General features: G+C 47.7%; 1 protein-coding gene across 3 annotated transcripts in view; it reads right to left on the bottom strand.

The window, feature by feature from the left end:
• The window catches only part of ZRANB1 (zinc finger RANBP2-type containing 1), a 36,535-nt gene extending 34,798 nt beyond the window's left edge, over nt 1-1,737 (bottom strand). The window contains exon 1 of one of the 3 annotated variants that reach the window (XM_084525982.1): nt 1,616-1,737. The gene's annotated coding sequence lies outside the window, so the exon portion shown is untranslated. Of the gene's footprint in view, nt 1-697; nt 827-1,127; nt 1,538-1,615 lie in introns of those variants that run through there. The other 2 variants (XM_084525979.1, XM_084525981.1) reach the window with 2 other exon arrangements.
• Nucleotides 1,738-20,368: the final 18,631 nt, after the last annotated feature.

Genomic DNA, 20,368 nt, shown 5'->3' with positions numbered 1-20,368 from the left:
GAAACCTCGCCACCAAAGTCACTGCCACGTGAAGGAGGCAGCACACTGGGGTGCCCAAACACACATTTATTTGACCAAATGCGTTAAAACAGCTTCCCATGCAATCAGCAAAGTATTTTCTACCTCAATTTCTGACTTATTTGTGGATCTACCCTGCAAAGCACACCGAGCACGGATGGTATTTCCCACCCCCCAGGAATTTACACGTTAAATGACGTAGTATTAAAATGACCACACACGAGCCTAAATACAACTAAAAATGCCTTGACCAATTTTAACTAGTCTCCAATTTGAGCCATGCCTCTGCGATGAATCCCACTGATGCTTCTACGCCGCTCAGCATTCCAATTTAATTAATACTTTTAATTATACTTCTGAGAAAATGCTAATGGATACAACTCCACAACAACAGATTACGGCCTCATCAGTCATCTCCATCCGCCTGCCTTCCTTTAAGCAGCCTAAAAAAAATAAAAAATAAAGGCAACAACTTCTTTCTTCTTCAAGAGGAATACACCACAGAGCTCGGGTTTCCCAAATCCTACAACGTGCAATGCATCCAGAGGGAAGTTTCGATGCTCTGACGAGCTGCAGTCAGAGGTGATCTTTACATATGGATGTGTGCTGAGACACCAGTGCGGGACAGGCTTAGGAAGGAGGCAAATAAGAGATTTCCTGAACGCTTCCTGTTGCTTACCTGTGCTCCCCTCCCTAGTTAACCGCTTTGGGAAACAACAATTGCCATCACAGATCTATCCTGCAGTCACCAAGGACAAAAACACCGGATTTTGCTTCTGGTTTTGCTCCTTGAGCGAGACGGATCCCTCCTGAACTCCCGTTAGGGCGTTCTGCTGGCAACAACGCACACTTTGAAGACTGAAAGCCTGGGAGAGGAGGTGAGGGCAGCGCTCAGCACACATTTCCCCCACCCACGCTGCAGATCCCCCCCTGCCCTCACCCCACGCTCACACACAGCCCCCCCAGCGGGGCACACGGAGCCTGCCCCAGCCCCTGGGCCCCCCCCCGGCCATTCCAGGGGAACTTTTCCCCATTGTGAGGCCGGGAAGCTCCGTGTGCCCCCCCCATAACCCCCCAAAATCCCCCCAAAATCCCCCTCAGGGGCTCACCTCAGGGGCCGTGTCCCGGCGCAGGCCGTGGCGGTGGCGGCGGGGCGCTGAGGCGCGGGTAAGGCCCCCCCCCCCCCTCCTTCTCGCTCCCTGAACTTTCTTCAACGAGAGAGGGGAAAAAAACGGCTGGGGCTCAGCAGAAAAGAATAAAATAAAATGAAAATAAAATATTCTGAGGCAACTCGCGCAGCGAGAATAAATTAAATAAAATAAAATCCCGCTCTGAGGCAGCCCGCGCCGCCGCCACAGGCACCCGGGGGGGGGGGGGGGGGGGGGGGCGCCCCCCACCCACTAGAAATCACCAAAAAACAGCCAAATTTTAAATAAAACAGCAAAAAGCCCCCCCGGGGGATGGAAACAGCCCCGGCCTGCGGCTGCACAGCCCCCGGGCCCCCTCCCCGAGCCTCGGGGGGGCTCCGCGGGGCCGGCCCGGCCGCAGCCCCCTCCCCTCCCTCCCTTCCCCTCGCCTCAGCGCCCCTCAGCCTCACCTCGCCCCGCCGCCCCCGCCGCCCCCCCCCCGCTCACGCCATGGTCTCTCCCAGCGCGGCGGGCGGCCGCGGCGGCGGGCGGTGCCACTCCGGGGAGAGGGGGGGGGAAAAGGTGGGAAAAGGACGGAACGAATAAGGGGGGGGTAAAGGGGGGGGGGGGCAGCCCCCGCCGGGCCTCCTCTAATGGCGGCGGCCCGGAGCAAAATAACCCCCCCCTGCGGCCCAGCGCGTCAGCCCGGCCTGCCCGCCGAGCCCCGCGCTCATTGGTGAGCCGCGCCGCGCCGCCCGGCCCCTCCGCCAATCGGCGCGCGGCTCTTTGGGGAGAACGGGTGATGTCATCCCCGCCGCTGGGGCCGCCTCCAGGGCGGGCGGGCAGTGTGGGGGGAAGCCCCGCCCCCCTCCCACAGCCCCGCCCCCCTCCGCAGCCCCCTCATGGCGCCTGAGGGGGAGGTGGGGGGGGGGGGGGGTCCTGGGACATGGCGGCGGCGTCGCCGGTGTTAAAAAAGCCCCACAAAGTCACCAGCCCCTACACCAGTGTCCCCACTGAGCCGTGTCCCCAAGCACCACGTACAACCCCTCCCTGAACACCCCCAGGGACGGTGCCGCCACCACCTCCCTGGGCAACCCGTCCCAACGCCTCGTCCTGAGGAGAAATGGCTCCTCATTACAAACCTGGGGAAGAAAGGGCACCCCGCGACCCATGGCTGCTTCGTCAGGCCCCAAGCCGCCCATTTGTCATATTCCCTCACTTTCTGCTCATATTCCCTCACTTTCTGCTCACTCTCAGTCTTCCTCAGGTCACTATTGTAATGTCTCTGACAGAACAAAACCACCTTACTTGCCCACATCTCAGCTCTTGGGTCTTGCATCACTTGCTACCTAACTGCTTTTCCACCCCAGTTCCTCCTGTATGTTTCACTCTTCCACATACTTTCACCACTTTTATTTCCATGGTTGCGTGCAATGCCCTATTCCCAGCCAAGGCAATCAAGACGACCCCATTACCTAGCTAATCGCTAATCCCTCAGGCTCCGGTTTTCACGGGGAAACCCATCCCTTCTGACCAGTCAGATCCATTCCTTTTTGTTCAACAAAAGTAAAGGAACAAAAAGCAGAGTAAAGGAAAAACACCCACTGTGTTCTAGCAGACCGGCGATGCCTCATGCTAGAGAAAATGTCTTTGTCCAGCAGACAAACATCTACAGCTGGAGTCAGGATGAGTAAAATGTAATTATTTATGGAGACAGAAATAGAAATTTGTCTCCATTTACAATTAAATCAGTTCCCTGTACACATCACAAAACTGTCGGGGGGTGCGGGGTGGGGATAACATGATTCATCTCTCCCAGATTTGTTATTTACTAAAATCTCTTTCTGTCTCCACTGAACAAGTTGGGCCCTGGTCTGCATTTTAGGAAATATACCAACAATTACATATATTTAGCGACAGAAAGGATCGGGACAACTTATTTTCTTTCACACGCCCACATAGAAGATCCAGATGAGCTCGGAGAAGTCATGTAAAAGGAGTGCTTCAGAAATCATGCCATCTCTGGGCTTAAAAATAATTCAGAAAATGTATCCCTTGCTCTCGGCATCTAGGCAAGGCGATGGAAAAGCAGTCATCTCAGGCAACAACAAATGGTGGGGTAAATTGTCAAAGCTGCTCCAGAAGTGCAACAATGGGAAATTTGCAGAAATAGCGGTTATAGATCAGACCGCAAAGAGATGAGAAAATAGAATAAATAGTTTTGGAGAATGTGTCACTTCAGATTCTTCCAGAATATTTCGTGAGGTGTCAGGAAAGCATTGGATGATCATGAAAAGAAACTTTAAACAAAACACAGCGCATTGCAGCACGTTAGGAGCATGTGATATACTTTCACAGCACAGAAAAGACCTCCCATGAACCTAGGCTTGTATCACTTCAAAAACTTCTGTTGCGTGGGTAAGAAAAACTTATGGTCAACTGAAAGATACCCAAGAATTCGAGAGAATTCAAATGATTTTTGTATCTGCATAGTTATTCTGCAGAGCTGAGACACTCCAAGTCATGAAATAGGTGACCCTGTATTATAGGATAGCAAACACACGTGGTAGAATTGGATTTGAAAAAGTTACCAGAATTGTTCATTTCCAAAGTGAATCTTAGTGGTATCTCCAAACCACAGGGCATTTTTAATGTCAGCAGTGTTATTCCTAAGACCAGGTCTCTGGCTTTATCTCAAAAATTGCTGGCATGTTCCAGCAGGTTTTCTTTGCAGGAATTCACCATTTCTTCTAGACTTGAACAATAAAATACAATAGGAATGACTGCTCAGTGGTTTAGAACATTGATATTTACATGCACATTTCATCCAATCACACCTTTCAGGCTTCTGATTTTGAGAAGAATCAAATTCTACATGACTTGATAACCCAGTGCTCAATAGGTTTGGTATCTGACCACCTTTTTCTTTTTGAAATGTCAGAAAGACAATTCTATATTTGCTAGGGGTAGCAGAAATTGTAAGTAGGTACTAATTTCCTATATTCCACCCCAAATTTTAATCTTATTCCGCCAATTTAAGGGCAGATTTTAACTCTCTAGTAGTGAGTTTGGAACATTCATACCAGCTTGACAGCTTAATATGTTATTTTGGGAACTTTGGGGAGTGTTTTTTTTTTAAATATGTTATTTTGGGAGCTTTGCAGAATTGAATCCACTCATACCTTGGAGATTATGCGCCTTCATTAACCAGCTGCATAAGAACAGGAGCTGCCCTCTAGCTCAGAAAAAGCCCTTAGCAAAACTCTATGCCTCCATTCACAAGGAAAAACGTAACTTGTGTATGTATTTCTACCAGGATTTGTTCAAATATCCTTAATCCATGTTGCTGTGATGCCTGCTGCTTTCTCCCCACCTTCCTCAGCTCTCCAATTTCCTTTCTTTCCTCCCAGCTCCTCCGGAACGAGAAGGAGCTGCTTCTTGGCTCTGGCACCACTCAGAAAAGAATTGATAACAGATTTTGGAGCTGCAGCAGCAGCACCGGTGTGGCAGCCAGCCCCCAAAGCAGGAACCCTTTGTGCCTCTGAGGTGTGAGCCTTGCCGGCAGCCAGCTAGGCAGATGGCTTGGAAGTTCCCTTCCTTTCCCGCAAAGAATTTATAAATTTAGGATTTTTCAGAACAACCAAGACTTGCAAATTGTCTTTGCCTCCTATTAAACACCCTGCAGCACGCTGCCTTCCAAGATGCCCCGTTTCTTTTGTCCTGATGCTCGTTGTTAGCAAGGTTCCTTCCCTCAACTCTCCCTGACGTTTCTCTTCTGATTCACCCTGCTCAGAACCCAGCAAATGATAGCAAAAGCTATAATTAGAACCGAAGCACTGAAACATTTCACAGTAGCATTTCTCTCGCTGTTGCATACAATAGCTGGGGGATTCGGTTCAGCAAAATCATGCTTCAGGTAGCCAGAAAGACAAATGCCAAATTATTTTGCACTGGCACGGGTTCTTTTTGTGCTGCAGCAGAATTTTCTCGCTCTGAGTGTAAAGATTACCTCCAGTTAGTGATGGATAAGTGCAGATCTCTCTCTTATGCAATTCTCTTTCCCCCGGTAACTCCTCGCTCCCGGGCAGAGCGCGGGCTCCCATTAGGCAATTCCTGCTGGGCGTCCCTGGGAGCAGGGATGCACATGCTCACCAGATGGTTGTTTCTTCACGAGCTGAACTGTGAGTCTGCAGAACTCCCTGCTCACACCAGCTCCTCGAATCCTCCTCTTGCCGTTGCCTCGTTCAGTGCTTTCAGGCTCTCCGTGATCAAGGAAGACTTGCGACTGATCTGAAACGCTTAGCTAAAGGGTAAGGAATAGAAGTGCAGAAAAAAAAAATAAAAATGAAAAAGCAGCACAGTTTTTGAAGCTAAAAAAGGATATTTTAAGTGGTTGACCGATTTGTTACCGTTTTTCCACGCTCTCTCTGAGTCAGCCCCAGCCTTCACACCCAGTAAATCTCAGGCTTGTGGCTCTTTTTTCTCATTTCAGCTTGAAACACAAAAATATTCAGCTGCAGCTAGATCACTGGATCCCCTACACAGAGGAGGAAAGCATCGGAGAAGGCACGATGTCCTGACCGTTTTTGCTTGCTACAGCTGTTGGGTGCTGTGACAGGTTGCCACTCTCCCCCCAAAAAAAACTTGGAAAGGTAGAAACTAAACAATTACAGCTTTACATCTAGGAGCAACTCTGCAGAAATACGCCAGAAGTGTGTGCTGAGTTGTTAGCTCCTCGGTCGCTCTGACGTGCTTCAGTAGCAGCAAGGAAAAGAGGTTAGGAGTGGGGAGTGCTTGCAATGACAGCTACAGCACGCACCATTTTTTCTTGATTTCCCTGTGGTTCTGCAGGGAGTAGAGGAAGGGGGTGATGGAGTAAATCTCTCGTGCCAGAGCTTCCCTGATGAAGGATATGAGCCATCTGATCACCTGGGCACGGCATGAGGATGCAGTGGAGGGGGGCAAAGGGAAGAGGAGAAAAAGAGGGAGAGAATTAAAATGTGGAGCAGTGTATTAAAAACAAAGAGAAAAGAAAAGGAAAAAGAAAAAAAAAAAAAAAAAAGCTCTTTGAATGAGCTCTTGAAGAAAGTCATCGGGGAAGACAATGAGAAGTAACAATGCAGCTATAAAAGGAAGCAGCAGCCTCAGTCCCTGTAGGGGAATGCAAGACATTTGTGAAGACTTCAGACAAAAATTCATGAGAAAAAAAAAAAAAAAAAGGATTAAAATCCACCGACTAATTGCTGCCTGGAAATGTCAGGCCCAAAGAGGCTGGATTCCCTTGTGCAATGGCCAGCATCTCTCTCATCCCCAAGCACGACACGTGGAACCACTACCAAACACCCAGAACACCACGAAATGCTCCTGCCAGGAGAAGAAAAGCGGTGAGAGGGCTGTGGGGCAAGGCTCTGACACTGCTGACTGGGTCTAGGTTTGGCTGGGAAGTTTAGATGCAAGAACCTGGGCGTTTCTCTGCTCCGGGTGAGCACGCCGCTGTGTAGCAAGCCACTGTCACTGCGTAGCACTAATGCGTTAGCATTAACAGAGCCAAGATGAGCAGTCACCGGCGCTTGGTGAGAATGAAAAGGGGATTTGTTGTGAAAGAAGGCAGCGCAGGAACGCAAAAGGCAACCGGGAACAGCCGCAGCTCACAGAATGCCGTGTATCATGCCAGGCGTAATCACTGCCAGCTAATCAGATTATTTGATGAGACAGAGGGAGCAAAATCCATCTTCAGGTTGACGTAATCCACTGCCAGGCTTGCTGCGGGTTCTGAATATGTTCCTCCTGCAATTCAAAAGCCTTTCCCTTAAATACTCATCGAGGCGTTTCTTTCTTTCCTTCTTTTTAATAAGAAAGAGTCAGATTAAACACATGTCCAAAAATCACCGGGAAACCACACAGGTAAAAGGCTTTGGGGGGGCAGCTAACAGCAGCAGGGTGGTGCCCCACGACCCGTTCAGCACCACACTGAGAGAATATCGGCACCACCAGGGGTAGAGTAATGCTATCAGCGAGGGATTTGTGAGGATGATAACCGGTGGAGATAAGGAATGCACATCTGGAATTAAAATACGGGAAAGATGATTTTCTGGGCAGCCCTGAGTTTTGGAAGAGGACAGATTTTTGTTTTTAATTCAGGCCAAGCCTGGGCCATAAATTCCGATTGCTTTAATACCATCGCCTTATTTCAGAGAGGTGTTCTGCAAAAATCTGTAGCTTCTCCCAGCATTTCTCATCACAAATAGGCAGCTTCAACAGCTGGATAAAAAGTAGCTTGCAACCTTTTCCCGACGGCTAATCTCACAGAAAGCCATTCAGCAGGATACCTCATGGTTGCTACGCCTTATTTACAGACACAAGAAGAGACAAATAAATCAGAGAAAGAGAAAAATAAATCATATTCAAACCAGATTACTTTCCTGGAAGGACAGTTCTCTGATTACTTTTATTCCCCACTTTGAAAGAATTTAGTAATTATACATTGAGCAACTCTTGTTTACTTGTATCAGTCCTCGCAGAAGCTGCTGCGCCTTCCTTTTTTTTTTGTAAGCTATGCTAAAATTATGGGTAGAAACAGAATAAAATAATTGCAGGGGAGCATTGTCTGGGATGGCTGTCTCCCACTGCACAAAGAAACGCTGAAGCAAAGCTGAGACATTTATCGAGCAGCAGGAGCTCATTAGCTTGTTGTCAGTACTCTCTCCCATTGATAGCTCTTATGTGGGTATCTAGCAGGTAAGCAACATTATAAATAGTATTAGCTAACAGTTTTCTTCACGAGTAAAAAATATGGTTGTCGCCTCCCAGATAATCCTTGGTACACTGCGAAACACAGATTTTGGGACTCAATTTTGTGTGTTGCTTCAGTGGTCCTGCTATGTCCCGACTGTCTCTGGGTTTCTCTCCCCTAATCTCTGCAAAAAGTTACAGCTTGGGCAACCCGCACTTGCACGAGACAGACAGCTCTCTAGCTGCCCACCTTCAGAGACGGTTTGTAAATTTACAGGGCTTTAACACAAAAGGAAAATTTTAATTTTAATTATCTGCTGGAGTTGCCTACGGCTGAAATTGCTCCAATATTACAGCAAGTCACATCATGAGGATTTCGTATTAGAGAATTCAGAAGTACGTTTAATGGAGGGGTGAACTGATGCCATAAGCCAGCCAGATCCATGGATAAGCATTTCTACATCTCGTTACTGGCCAAACAAAACAGCAACAGAGAGGGCGAGCCGCTGACTTAAAACTGCCCAATGCAATTCAGGGTAATCAATAAAAACAGTGTAAAAAAAAATGCAAAATGTCGAGCTCCTGCTGAAATAGTTGGAAGCTGGTGGAGATCTCATAAAGATCACGTCCCTTCACTGGAGATTGAACCTTTACAGCCCCTGAAAGCCCTGACTGGAGGCACTCACGTGCTTCTCTTCCCTTCTTGGGCACTGGACTGCCCTTCTTGCAGTGCCAGGGTTTTCCTGTAGTCCCATTTCCCCAAGACTTTCAAACCATTCATCCCTCTGTCAGCTCTTACAGCCAAGGGGCGTGGGCAAAAACCCAAGGCTGGGTGAGAAATTTCAGATTTGATCAGCCTCATTTGGTCAGTATAGAAATACCACATTAAATTGAGTATATTAATAATATTTATTAAATAATTGATGTAGATAGAACCCAGGCTACACGTCAGAAGTAGAAAAAGGCTGTTCGGATGAATGGAGCTGATCACTTGCATCAAATTAGCAAAACTGTTTCTGAAATGGCTCAAAAATCATTTTGGATTAGTGCTTCCCTACCTCTTTATGGAAGAACCAGAAGTTCTGGCACTTCATTTCAGCGCTCCTTCTCTTACCTTGCCTTCCTGGCTCTGCCTTCGCCACCCTCTTGTTCCAGCTGTGCCTCGTGCCTGGGTTTATTTCTCGCCTGGTTCTTCCAGGAGCCTTCATGTCTTCCCCAGGCGCTGGGTGAGGAGCTCACGTGGGGCTGCTCGTCCCTCGGAGCACTCATCTCAAAGCTGCGCCGTCTCCATTTCTTGGCTGCCTTCCTCTCACAGCAGGGAATATTCCAAATAAGGTCTCGCTGGCGTAGCGCTCGAAATCAAAATAGCTTCATTTTATTTAAATTTGATCACAGCACGAGAAAAGGCACTTGGACTTTGACTTCCCTTGTAGAGCTGTTGAGTGCTTCAGCATATGGTCCTGCTGGATCTTCTCAGTTAGGCTGTGTTAAATCACAGCTCCATCAACTTTCGGGATTTCGATGTTTTTTCTTGGAATGGTGACTTTGCTGTCCCAGGCCTTCTGCCTCTAGAGTCAAGCGATTTAGTTAGACTTGGAGGTTTTATTTTCAAAGCTGATTTGTAATCCTCACGGCAGTGGAGAAAAGCGTAAAATGTGAACTAAATAACCTTGGTGTGGTCTGAGGGTTCAGAAAGAAGAAGAGGAAAAAAAGAACCACAAATACTGGTTCTTAAGGCTCAGTCTTTAAAAACACATTTCAGATGGTTTTGAGACCGACAAATCAGTGGGTTTTTGTTTGTTTGTTCTTTAGTTTTTATTATTTTTTTTTAATGTTTTCCATGGCCAGCTCCCCTATGCAGAATACATTTCTTTTCGTGCCAGTGCTGGAGCAACATCCCACCTTGGCGTAGAGGAGCGAGTTGCTGTGCTCTCCCCAGGTCACTCCGGTTGAGGTTCTCACTTCTCATAGTGATCACAGTGATCATGGTTGTCTCCAAAACAAGTTTCTTTCCCTCTTTTCAGCATGGAAAGCCTGTATGAAGTTTAATTTAGTCATTTATTCATTGGGAGATAATGTGGCTAGAGAACATAAAGCCCCGATTTGCTGGGGCTGCATGAAATAAGAGATCCTAGGTTAGAAACACAACTCATTAAAACTCATTAACCTAGAACACCAAGACAAGCTTGGGCTTCTTTTTCTTCCAGCTTAATAGCACTAGAACACTTAATAAAAAATAAAAGAGAGAGAGAAAGAATACCAAAAACGTCCCAGAAAAGGAACAATCATATTTATTAAAAAAACAAATAAAAAATCATCACACCACTTCAGAATTTGATTTTTTTTTCTTTTTTTTTCTTTTTTTTTTTCTTTTTTTTTTTTTTTCTTTTCTTTTTTTTTTTTTTTCCTGTACCTTACCCAGGATCTCTGGGGCTTGCTGTCTGCAGCTCCTCGCTGTCTCCCAGGGTCTCCGGTGTCCAAGCCAGAGACTGGCCCCGAGACGGGCTGTGAAGCGAAGGTCATGCCTCATCCCAGCACCTGGTCAGGACACGGGGTGATGCGCTCCACCGAGCCCAGATCACCTCCCGGAGCTCCTGGCAGCCCGTCGGGGAGCTGCCCGGGGCACTTGTTAGTGTAGCTCAAAAATTTGCTGAAACATTCGTTCAAGCAAAAGGATTTGGTTTCAACAAATTGCCTTTTGCCACAACATCTGCTTTTTTTTTTTTTGAAGCTGCCCACCAAGCAATGTTTCTCGTGCCAAATGAAGTATTCAGCTTACCAGCCAGCAGCCATCTCTCCAAAAGCCATCTACCTGCGAGCTCTTCTGAGATCTCCTTTCTTCTAAACGCAGCCAGGAATCACCCCAAGCAGCTCACCGCACTTGAAACCATCTCAGTAATTTTCTCCACATCTCAACGAGGCTAAACAAGGGACTTCCTAGGCACGCTGATGCCCCGGGGGGCTTTGCACAGCCTTGTTCAGCCTGCATTCACGTTACAAGGCCCTAATTTAGTCCTGATGTTTTGAGATCCACGTGGAAGCTGGTTTGTGCAAGGTCACCCCCAGCAGAGACAGGAAATTTTTTACTCTTACGGTGCGGACCTTGAGTTCTGAAAAATGCTTTCGCCTTTCATCATCGTCTGCATGCAATTTTTTTTCCCGTCTTGCTTACATTAAATGGTCTGTAGCAGAGGCTGTAATTTATGGAGTACTACAGAGCTCTTTCAGGGGTTGCATGTAATGCGAGCACCTTGATTTTAAACGCTATTTTTAAATAAATGGCCTCAAAAACACGGGGTGGTTTTAAAGCTGGCAAGGGAGCGGAGGCTACCTGGTGTGGGTGAGAAACCGAGCTGCCTTTGGTGGCAAATTAAAGCGTTCAGCCGTAAAAATGATGAGTAAGGGAGAGAAAAATGATCAAAGGGCTGAATAGACATCGAGGTAAAACATTTTGATATTCTTAGGCACATCCTCTCTCTCTCTTATTATACGGAGAGTGTTTAAAAGGTGAGACCTGCTCGTGTGTAATCGCCTCCACGAGTTGGTGCCAAATACCCAAGCAGGGAAATGAATGAGGTCTGCCAGGCGATCGCTGCCCTTCCCCGTGGCACACATTTCCTTGGGTGCTCTGTGTTTCTCCATTGCCGTGACAACACTTCCCACACCGGAGGAAATATTGAGCTTGCCTCTCCTTGCAGAGTAGCAATTTCCCCATTTCCATAGCTCCAGTGCTCCTCACCAACCAGCTGCAGCGCCTGCTTCAACTCTGGAGTATTTATTTTGCCTTTTTTTTTTAACAACTGATCCAATTATTTCCAGGGAAAGGCACCTCCCGCTTCTTAAAGCACAGCTGCTCCTCACACATCAAGCCCAGGAAGTATTTGGGATATGAATTGGCAGAAGGTGGGTTTCTGTACCCCGAAATCTTCTGTCCCATCCCGTTAAACAAACGAGGAGCTGGCTCTTGGCTCCTGCTGCAGATCACAAATGTGAGTGGTAGGAAAGCAAACCTCCGCTGCAGCTTTCAGCCCTCTGCATTTGCTGAGATTTGGGTCATGAACGATCTGCTCCTAGTTCGGCAAGTTTCTCAACAACATCCTTTGGAAAAAAAAAAAAAAAAAAAGTGTTTTTTTGTTTGTTTGTTTTTTTCTTGTACCGGGCATCAGTTTCTCTGCATCTTTCTTAGATGAACTGATCTGTGCAAGGTGTATAAAGATGCCTAAAAAACAAATCATCTTCTGACCTTTGCCTGGCCAGGAGAAGCAATATTACCTTTTTCTGCTCACCAGAAAAAGGCAATATTGCTACAAAAAGGAGGTCTCCTACCCCACCTGCTCAGCAAAACCCAGTCTCAGGACCTGGGCTGCACAGCAGGGCATCCCCCTGCTCCCTCTCCCCAAAACTGCTCCAGAGCTGGGTGCAGCAGAGGACGGCTGGAGCAGACGATGCTAGGAGAGCTCTGGCAAGGCTGTTTGCCAGAGTGCTGCCAGGCCCTTACTGTTTAAATTGCTTAATATGTTATGTTAAACAAAGATCAATATCGGAGACGTGGGCTCCTTCCCTGGCTTGGAGAATGAGCTTGGCCAGAGCACCCTGTGCCTGTGCTAGGCACCGACGTCCTCGCACGGGCTCATCCCCTGAAAACAGAGCCTTGTGCCACACCAGTCAGTTTTTTCTGAAGTACAGAAGCACCCTGTAACCATCTGACCTTGATCCTGCACAGAAATGCTCAGATGCTGTGGGCCCGAGCTGCTGTGGAGCTCCCTGCAACCAGCACTGCCCCAGTTCCTCTGAAACGCAGGAATTTGGGGTCAGCAGGCTCTAATTCAGGTATCTGCACGGGCTTCTGCCAGCTCTTTGACGGCAGAGGTTTGAAAGCAAGAAACCCAAAGGAGGTTTTACACCAAAAGCTGTCTCCCTGGAGATGGGGGAGCACTGGGGCTGGCAAGATGCCTCCACTGGCAGCACGTCGGGACTTCTGACACAGGGCGATGCGCTCCCCTTGGTTCCTACAGTGCCTGAGGTCTCATGGCTACGGTATTTTATTAATTTGCATCTTTAATCCAATTCCCCGGGCTCTTTGGGGAGCGATTAAATGAGTTGCAGGCAGACCAAGTTACAAGAAAAGCCAGGGCAGGGGGAGAAATCGGAGCTGTGGCACAGGGACGTCAAAATTCATTAAATAATGCGGGTTAACAACCTGTAATCAGAACCTAAAATAATAAATGCTTGTTCCTAGGAGGAGATTCCCCCTCTCTGCTGTGTGTAGGTGAGGAATCCCGTGGACGCTCTGCATACAGCTATGATCAAAAACTGCTTGCAAAGATCTCTGCTCGGTGTGAAGCTGGGAAATGCAGCTTGCTGGGGGGCTTCCACGAGGCAGCTGCATTTCTGAGTGCCTTCCCTTCTGGGAGAAGAAGAGGCTGGGAAAGAGATAGGCTTTCAGATTTTAGGTAATAAAAACCTTTCCGAGTCACACCACACCAACAGAAATCCGCAGAAATGCTCTGGAAGCTGTGCTTTGATGATGGACTTAAAGCCAGGTTCCCAAGCCGTATTTTCCGAATTTTAGAAGCAGTTTAGACACTGCAATAAGCGGTGGGTGTCAGCGTTTAACCCTTAACCACACAGAAATCCCAGGAAAACCCTGGAGCAGAGTGGAGTTTTAGGGCTTATTCTAGCTGGACATTAATCTTCGCTTTGTATAAATGAGCATTTCCGTAAAAACGATGCAGGTGGGACAGCCTGGGAGAGAGTCGAGGACGAGCAAAGAATTATTTGGGGTTTGTGCACAGGGAGGAACGATGATATCTGCATAAGCAGGCGACAACCTGGTTTGGGGCTCATGGCAGCACCAGCAGTGGTCGCCCAGATGCCACTGCCCGCTCCCCCTTGTCACCATCACCGCAGGGATTTAACTCTGCCCCCCTTCTGCGAGGGATTTTGTCCGGTGTTTCCTAAACCCCTCTGCTGAACGAGAAGCCGGCTGGATTTTGGGTCAGCCCAGGAAAGTCTCCAAGGCTCAGCCACATTTGCCTCGAGCACATCGCGCTGCTGGCGAGCCCCCTCGTCCCTGTCCCCCATGGGGAGGAATCAGACCTTTTCCAAAAACCATTTGCTAGCCGTTTCCCCTTTTAAAACCCTAAAATAATTGTCGGAAGCCTCATACAGCCTTTGGCAGGCCAGCACAGGTCAGCCACAAACAAAAACCTTTCTGGGTTGTGCGGACGGGCAGGGAAACCCTTGCTTGTCACAAACCTCCCTGGGGATTTGTGGTGTCAAGGCAGCGGGGGCACGCGACTCGCGGAAAAGAACTGGATTTGGAAAGAATAAATCAGTATTATTTTTAACAGTGCTATTACAACGTCCCAAAGCTTCTGCTGACCTTCAGTAGCGCTGCTCGGATCCACGCAGCACCTTTTAACCTCAACCCACTTTAAAATATTAATCCTCAGGCATGGCACAAGCATTATTATCTCCTCTCCGTGGCTGTGGGAGGCACGGCAGGGCGCTGGGCTGAGCTGCCCGGAGCCGCAAGGAGCAGGGTGAACACGAGAGCAGGGTTTTGAAGAAAACCTTGCTCCCAGGCTGAATGTGAGACCGTGACCGTGCCAGAAAGTGGGAAGTCAAGCAAACCCATTAAGAGGTTCTTACAGGGATGTCCATCCTATTCCAGAGTGAAATAAGTGTGTTGTGATGTTCTCGTGGTGAGGTTATCTATGCCATTTTTTCTGTTAACTTAAAAAAAAACATAGACCTGCGTTGGGATGCAAAGCAAGCTCTGATTTTACTTGCTTTGCTTTGGAAAAGGAAGGGATGGGGAAGGTTTCCAAGTGGGAGACAACTGCATTAAAATACTGAAGGTGCTCTCCGTGCGTTTTCTCCGAGCGATGGAGAGAGGTTGCCAGGAGCGACGACGAGCGCTTCACCTGCCTGAAGGCCTCCTGCTCCTTCCCTTCCCTGCTGCCACCACCCCAGCCCGCTGCATGGGGCTCAGCGGCTGGCCCCATCTTCTGATGGGAGAGCAGAGGCAGGGATCCGACCCCAAAAGGAGCAGGGACCTCTCCCAAGCCCCGGGGCTCTTCTTCTTTGCCATTACTCCATCATCGACCACACACCATTAATGTCTGGCTTGCAGTGGAACCCATCAACGTGAGCTCTTCCTAAACACTGCTCAATTTTCCTTGAGGTCTTAATGCGAGCCTTAAACATCCCAAAAGGCAGAGCCCAAGGGGATGGTGAATAAGCTGATCTGTTCTTTTGGCATCTCTTATAAAGTTGTGCTCAACTTTACCCCGGTAAATACTTTGACTTTCTGGGCTTTTTGCCTTCCCTCAAAAACAAACCATTTCTTGTTGTTGTTCTGAAGCCATTTCTGAAATGACAACTCTGAAAGACTTGAGTCAGTGTCTTTTGTAACAGCAACTAAAAAAAAACAGAGGAGATGAAATATCTGCAGAGAGCGTTGATGGAGCAAATGGAGCATCAGAACAATAGCAGGTGTCAGTCCAGGGAGGTATTTCTGGAAAAGGGAAAAGCACAGAGTGTTCACAGCAGAATTATATCACATATAATCACATTTTGATTATAATTCCCCCCACAATGACTGTGCAGTTGCAGCTGCGAATTATTCAAGGTATTCAAAAATGATCGTTACCAAAAAAAAAAAAAAAGGGGGGGAAGAAAAAAAAGCTGTCAGGCAGACTGGCACCTTCTGTCACGTCACTGGAGGTGCTGGGCCACCATTAACCACCCCCACGAGATAATCACGGTGTGTTTGTGACCTCTTTTATCTCGTGGCTGGAATTTGTCACTGCTGGACATTCACTTAAAACATTTTATTTATTTATTTATTTATTTATTTATTTATTTTTCTTGATGGTATTTGAGGTTCTGTGTCTTCCCTTTCTCTTTATGGTTGCTGCTGGTCAGCGTGTCAGAGAAGCTCCCCCATTCTTTCCATAGGATTTCTTTTTAAGGTGCTGTTTCAAAGGGAAAAAAACACCAACAACAGGTAAACCTACAAACAGAAGCCAGAGGATTAAAAAGGGGGTTACATAAACAGAGAAGATCCCTGAAGACCTGCTCAGTCTGCCCCTTTTGAGACAGCCTGTGGTGATGGAGGCTTTGAGAAGGGCTCTCCTGGTGGACTCTTGAGACCACCTTTGCTTATCCAAGTCTAAACTGTGTTGCAAAGCCAAGCTTTGGATTATCTCTGCAGTGCAAGTGGAGACAGATGCTCTGAAGACAGGTAAAATCCTAAATGTTATACCCAGAGATCAGTCCCATCTACAGAACTTGCCCATTAATGTAACTACACAGACCCAAAGCCCTACAAACGCGTGGCATCGGCAGCTGGTGCACACCAAAGCCCACCTCCCTGCTCAAGATGTGCCAGAATAAATTCAGCAGCTCTGAGCCCATACTGGGTCACTCGTTAGTCAAAAAAAAAACAAAAAACAAACAAAAAAAAAAAGAGTTAAGCAGGAGGGGCAGCCACCTTCTTGGATGTAAAACCTCCAAGAGCTGCCAGAGAGCCCCGAGCTGGCTGCCAAGCTGCTTTGCTGCCACAACCTCCTACCCTCGAGACCAGTCGATAAAATCGTTGCGATCTGTGAATGGAAACAAATGAAAAACCCTCAAACGGGTCCAATTCTAAACAAACAGACCAAAAAAAAGTACAGTCCATGGTGTTGGAGAAAATTCAGGTTTTGAATACGTGGCTTGTTGGTTAGCAGGAGGCTGTGGGGCCTGCAGCTGAAAGGCTCCCAGGACGCGGTGGGGCAGGCGGATCTTTGTGAATTTTCTCATTTTTCTGCCCAAAACACGCTACAAAACACCATCCCCTCTGACCTGCAGCCAATGCTGCCCTTCTTGGAGGCTCAACTGGGTGACCCCCATCACCAGGATGGGTTGAGAGCAGCAGCAGGGCCTGGAGGCCTCCTCACACACTGGGAAAGCTCCTTGGGGGGGCTTTTGAAATGAAAGCATGCTTCGTTTATGTATTTATTTACTTATTTTATTGATGCAAAAAGATTTTTAATTTTTTGTCCTGGCAAACGCTGTAATCGGCCCCCAGCAAGAGCTGGGAACAAGGCTCTCGGGAGGCCGGGGCCTGCTCTGCTTCCACAGCGTGCGCTCAGGAGTCCTTCAGGAGGCATTTTACAGAAAGGGCTCTCCATTTCTTTCAAATGTCTTGGTTTTGGCATTGCAGAAGCGTCCTTGCCATCAGGAACATCCTCTCCCAGGTGTTTGACAGCCCCACCTTAAGGCCTAAGAAACACCTCACACACGGATGCTTGGTTTTAGGAGCTGGCCTGGGTGGCTCACAGCACAGGAGCAGGGCTGCGAGGTGAAGAAAATAAATTAAAACCGCTTTTTCTTGCACACCAGGTGGGTTTCTGCACCGAGAGACTCAGCCAACAGATCCTCTCCTTCACCTGTGACAAAAACAGGAAAAAAATCCCTGTATGCCCCCCGGCAGCACGTCCTTGAGGAGTGGGGTGCTGACAGGCAAAGGTGGCTCTGGGGGACCTCAGTCCTCACACAGCTCATCTGCGTCCTGCAGAAATATCAGGCACCCTTCGGTTCTCTACAGAATCACGCCAGAAAGAAATTAGTAATAATTATAAGCAGTTTGGAAGAGACTGCACACAAACGAGATTTTTGAGAAGAAAAATGAGAAAAAAGCCATTTCTGCTGCCGCTGAAACCTCGGTGTTTCCCCCAAACACCAGGCATTTCAGTTTTCAGTTGTGCTCCCCAGCATCCTCCTGAGCTCCTCAGCGGTGGATAAGGCCACATCTTTACATCCCTGGAGGCTCAGCCGCCAGCTGCTTTGTGGAAGCGTGTTTTATCCAAAAAAGCAGAGTGTCAGCTGTTAAAGCTGCCTGCCAGAGGGGCGCCCGGCTGCAGCAAAAAGCATCACTGCGGGCAGGAGGCCTCTCTGAACGACACACGGCGTGGTCCTTCCCAGCTGGCTGCGTTTTGTTACCTGGAGCTCACGTCCTTCAATTTGAAATCAAATTACCAAGGTGTTTTAAATGAAAAGGGGATGGAGATTTGCTATTTTTATGGGTAATTTAAAAAAAAATAGGTTGCAAAGCTCTGAGATTTGCTCCTTTCTAAAAGGGGATCAAGGTACCTGCAAAAAATAAAAAATAAAAAAGACTTTCTTAAACAAACAAGGAATAAAGCTTAAGAGAAAAAAATAAACAGATAGGCTTGAATTTGACTTGGCATTAATAAAGCTTAAGAAAGGATTACGTTAAGCTCGAAAAACACACGTGGTGTGGTTTGGCAGCTCATTGGGGTTTTCCCTCAAACTGTGCTGAGGCTGTGCCGGATCCGTTTGCGATGTGAGAGGCCAGCCCAGCATGGGCTGCAGCGTACCTGCGGAATAACCTGCAAGCCTAAAGTTACCCAGTGATTTCTCACAGCAATGCTCACTGAATCGCTAAAAAAATTGCTAAAATCACTAAAAAAAAAAAAAAAAAAAAAAAAAAAAAAAAAAAAAAAAAGCTGCTAAAATGCAGGAGAACCTGCACGCTTCCCAAGCTTTCCAGCACCAAGGCACGGGGCATTTCTAGAGATAGGGTCAACGGGCAGCTTGAATTCGGATACAAGAGCTTACATTCAGGATATTAGTCCAAAATCATCAGCTCAGCAGGATGTGAGCGAACCTTTCCTGATAGCAGCCTGTGCAGGAGCTGTTAAATACAGGAACAGCAGCGCTGGGCTTCATACAGTGGTCGGCATGCCCAGTTTATCTCCCAGGAAAAGGTCTTTTTGTTGGTCTTGGTGGGTTACATCCCCTTAGAGCACCAAAGCCAACAACTCATCTGGGTTGGGGTGGGAAAGTGGGATTTAGGTACAAGTGCCCAGGAAGAGCCACAAAGCCCAGCGGGATGCAGGGGAGCAGCGGAGCAGGCGGGGACCGGCTCCCGTCACCTCGATGAGGCTGAGAAAAAAAGGCAAAAACTTAAAAATAGAAAAAACTGTGAGGTGCTTCCTGGCTTTGGGAATCATTTTTGAGACTTTGGGCATAGCTGAGGTAAAGTTAACCCCAGATTTATGGGAAAAGGTAGCACCTCAGTGAAAGGAAAAAAAAAAAAAAACAAACTCGAAGTTATTTCATCCAAAACCAATTGTACAAGAGCGAAGGCAGTGAAAGGTCTTGCCTATTTGCCCAAATTTGCCAAAAACAATGCATTTTCACCTGCTGTAGCCACCCTGGACCAGGACTGCCCCTGCAGTGCCTGAAGCTGGCACTGTTCCCCCAGGACAAAGACCCCCTCTTGGCTCCCGTGTCCCCAGCGAGGGATCCCCAGGGATTTTTGCTCACAGCGAGGCAACCTCTTCTTCTTTTTTCTCTTCAAATCAGCAACTGCAGGTCAGAAGCCGCTCTGGGATTAGTTATTTACAGGTAAGCAAGGAAGAAGTAAGCAAACACGAGTAAACAAGCAGAGGAAACGCGCAGCCTGTGCTGGGGGAGGTGTGAAGCACGATGCAGGTGAGAACTGTGCAGGGGCTTCGAGGTGACAATGACAACCTGAAGCGAGGCTGCGTTAGGGTCACAGCCTGCTCGAGCTGTAGGCTGGGACCGATGCCCAAACGCTTCGCAATTTACTCATAAAACTCCGTAATTAAGCTTCTGTTTTCTTCCCAAATCAATCCCGCACGCTCGCATAGCTTATAGAGGAATATGCACATGCGAATACACCCACACACACGCATCGTTTGGAAAGGCAAGGCTGAGTGCACGTGATGCAGAAACATGCGAGCACAATAACTGCACACCCTGAGAGAAAGCCAGGGGAGGATTCCCCTGGAAAGAGCTGGAGAGCAGCGCTGCCAGCGCCCCACACCACACACCTACGTGGTACTGCCAATACCTTCAGCACGACGTTGGGCATCCTTTAAAAAGGAAAAGCCATCAGTCTTTGCCCATTTATCCAATTTTGCTGCTACCTGAAGCAGTGACAGCTTCCTGTTAAATTTTTAACTCGGGACACGTCAACTGCAGCAAAACATCCCCGGTGAATGAGCACCTCTGCAATGCACTCAGATACTAGACAGGAACAGCTCAAAACCTGCAGAGTCACAAATATGCCAAAATTAAGGATGCTCACACTTCTTTCTGCCAACGTGTACCACTTTGTCATCAAATACGGGAGGTGAAGGCTTCCATACTTCAATCCCAGCTAATTTCAGAAATATTTGGTGATGCTTTCCACTAAAAGCACGTGCGATCGTCCTAACCTACTGAGGGTTTCTGTACTGAACGTTCCTGTTCAAGCTACACACAATCAGGAAAGAAATTAAGAGATCAATTTGGAAATAAAAGAAATGGTGATTCTAGGTTTCTCACAACAACAAAACAGAAGACATTTCTTTGTGAAAAATAAGCTACAGGACTTCCAACTAAGAAGCAGAGGCAGCAGCTTTCAGTAGCTTTGCTTGGATGCTGTTAGCGAATGGACATCGCAGCTT

This window comes from Aythya ferina (genome assembly GCF_964211825.1).
Source record: "Aythya ferina genome assembly, chromosome: 7".
NCBI classification, from domain to species: Eukaryota; Metazoa; Chordata; class Aves; order Anseriformes; family Anatidae; genus Aythya; species Aythya ferina.
The sequence above is the reverse complement of the archived record's forward strand: the minus strand, read 5'-3'. Positions and strand labels throughout refer to the sequence as shown.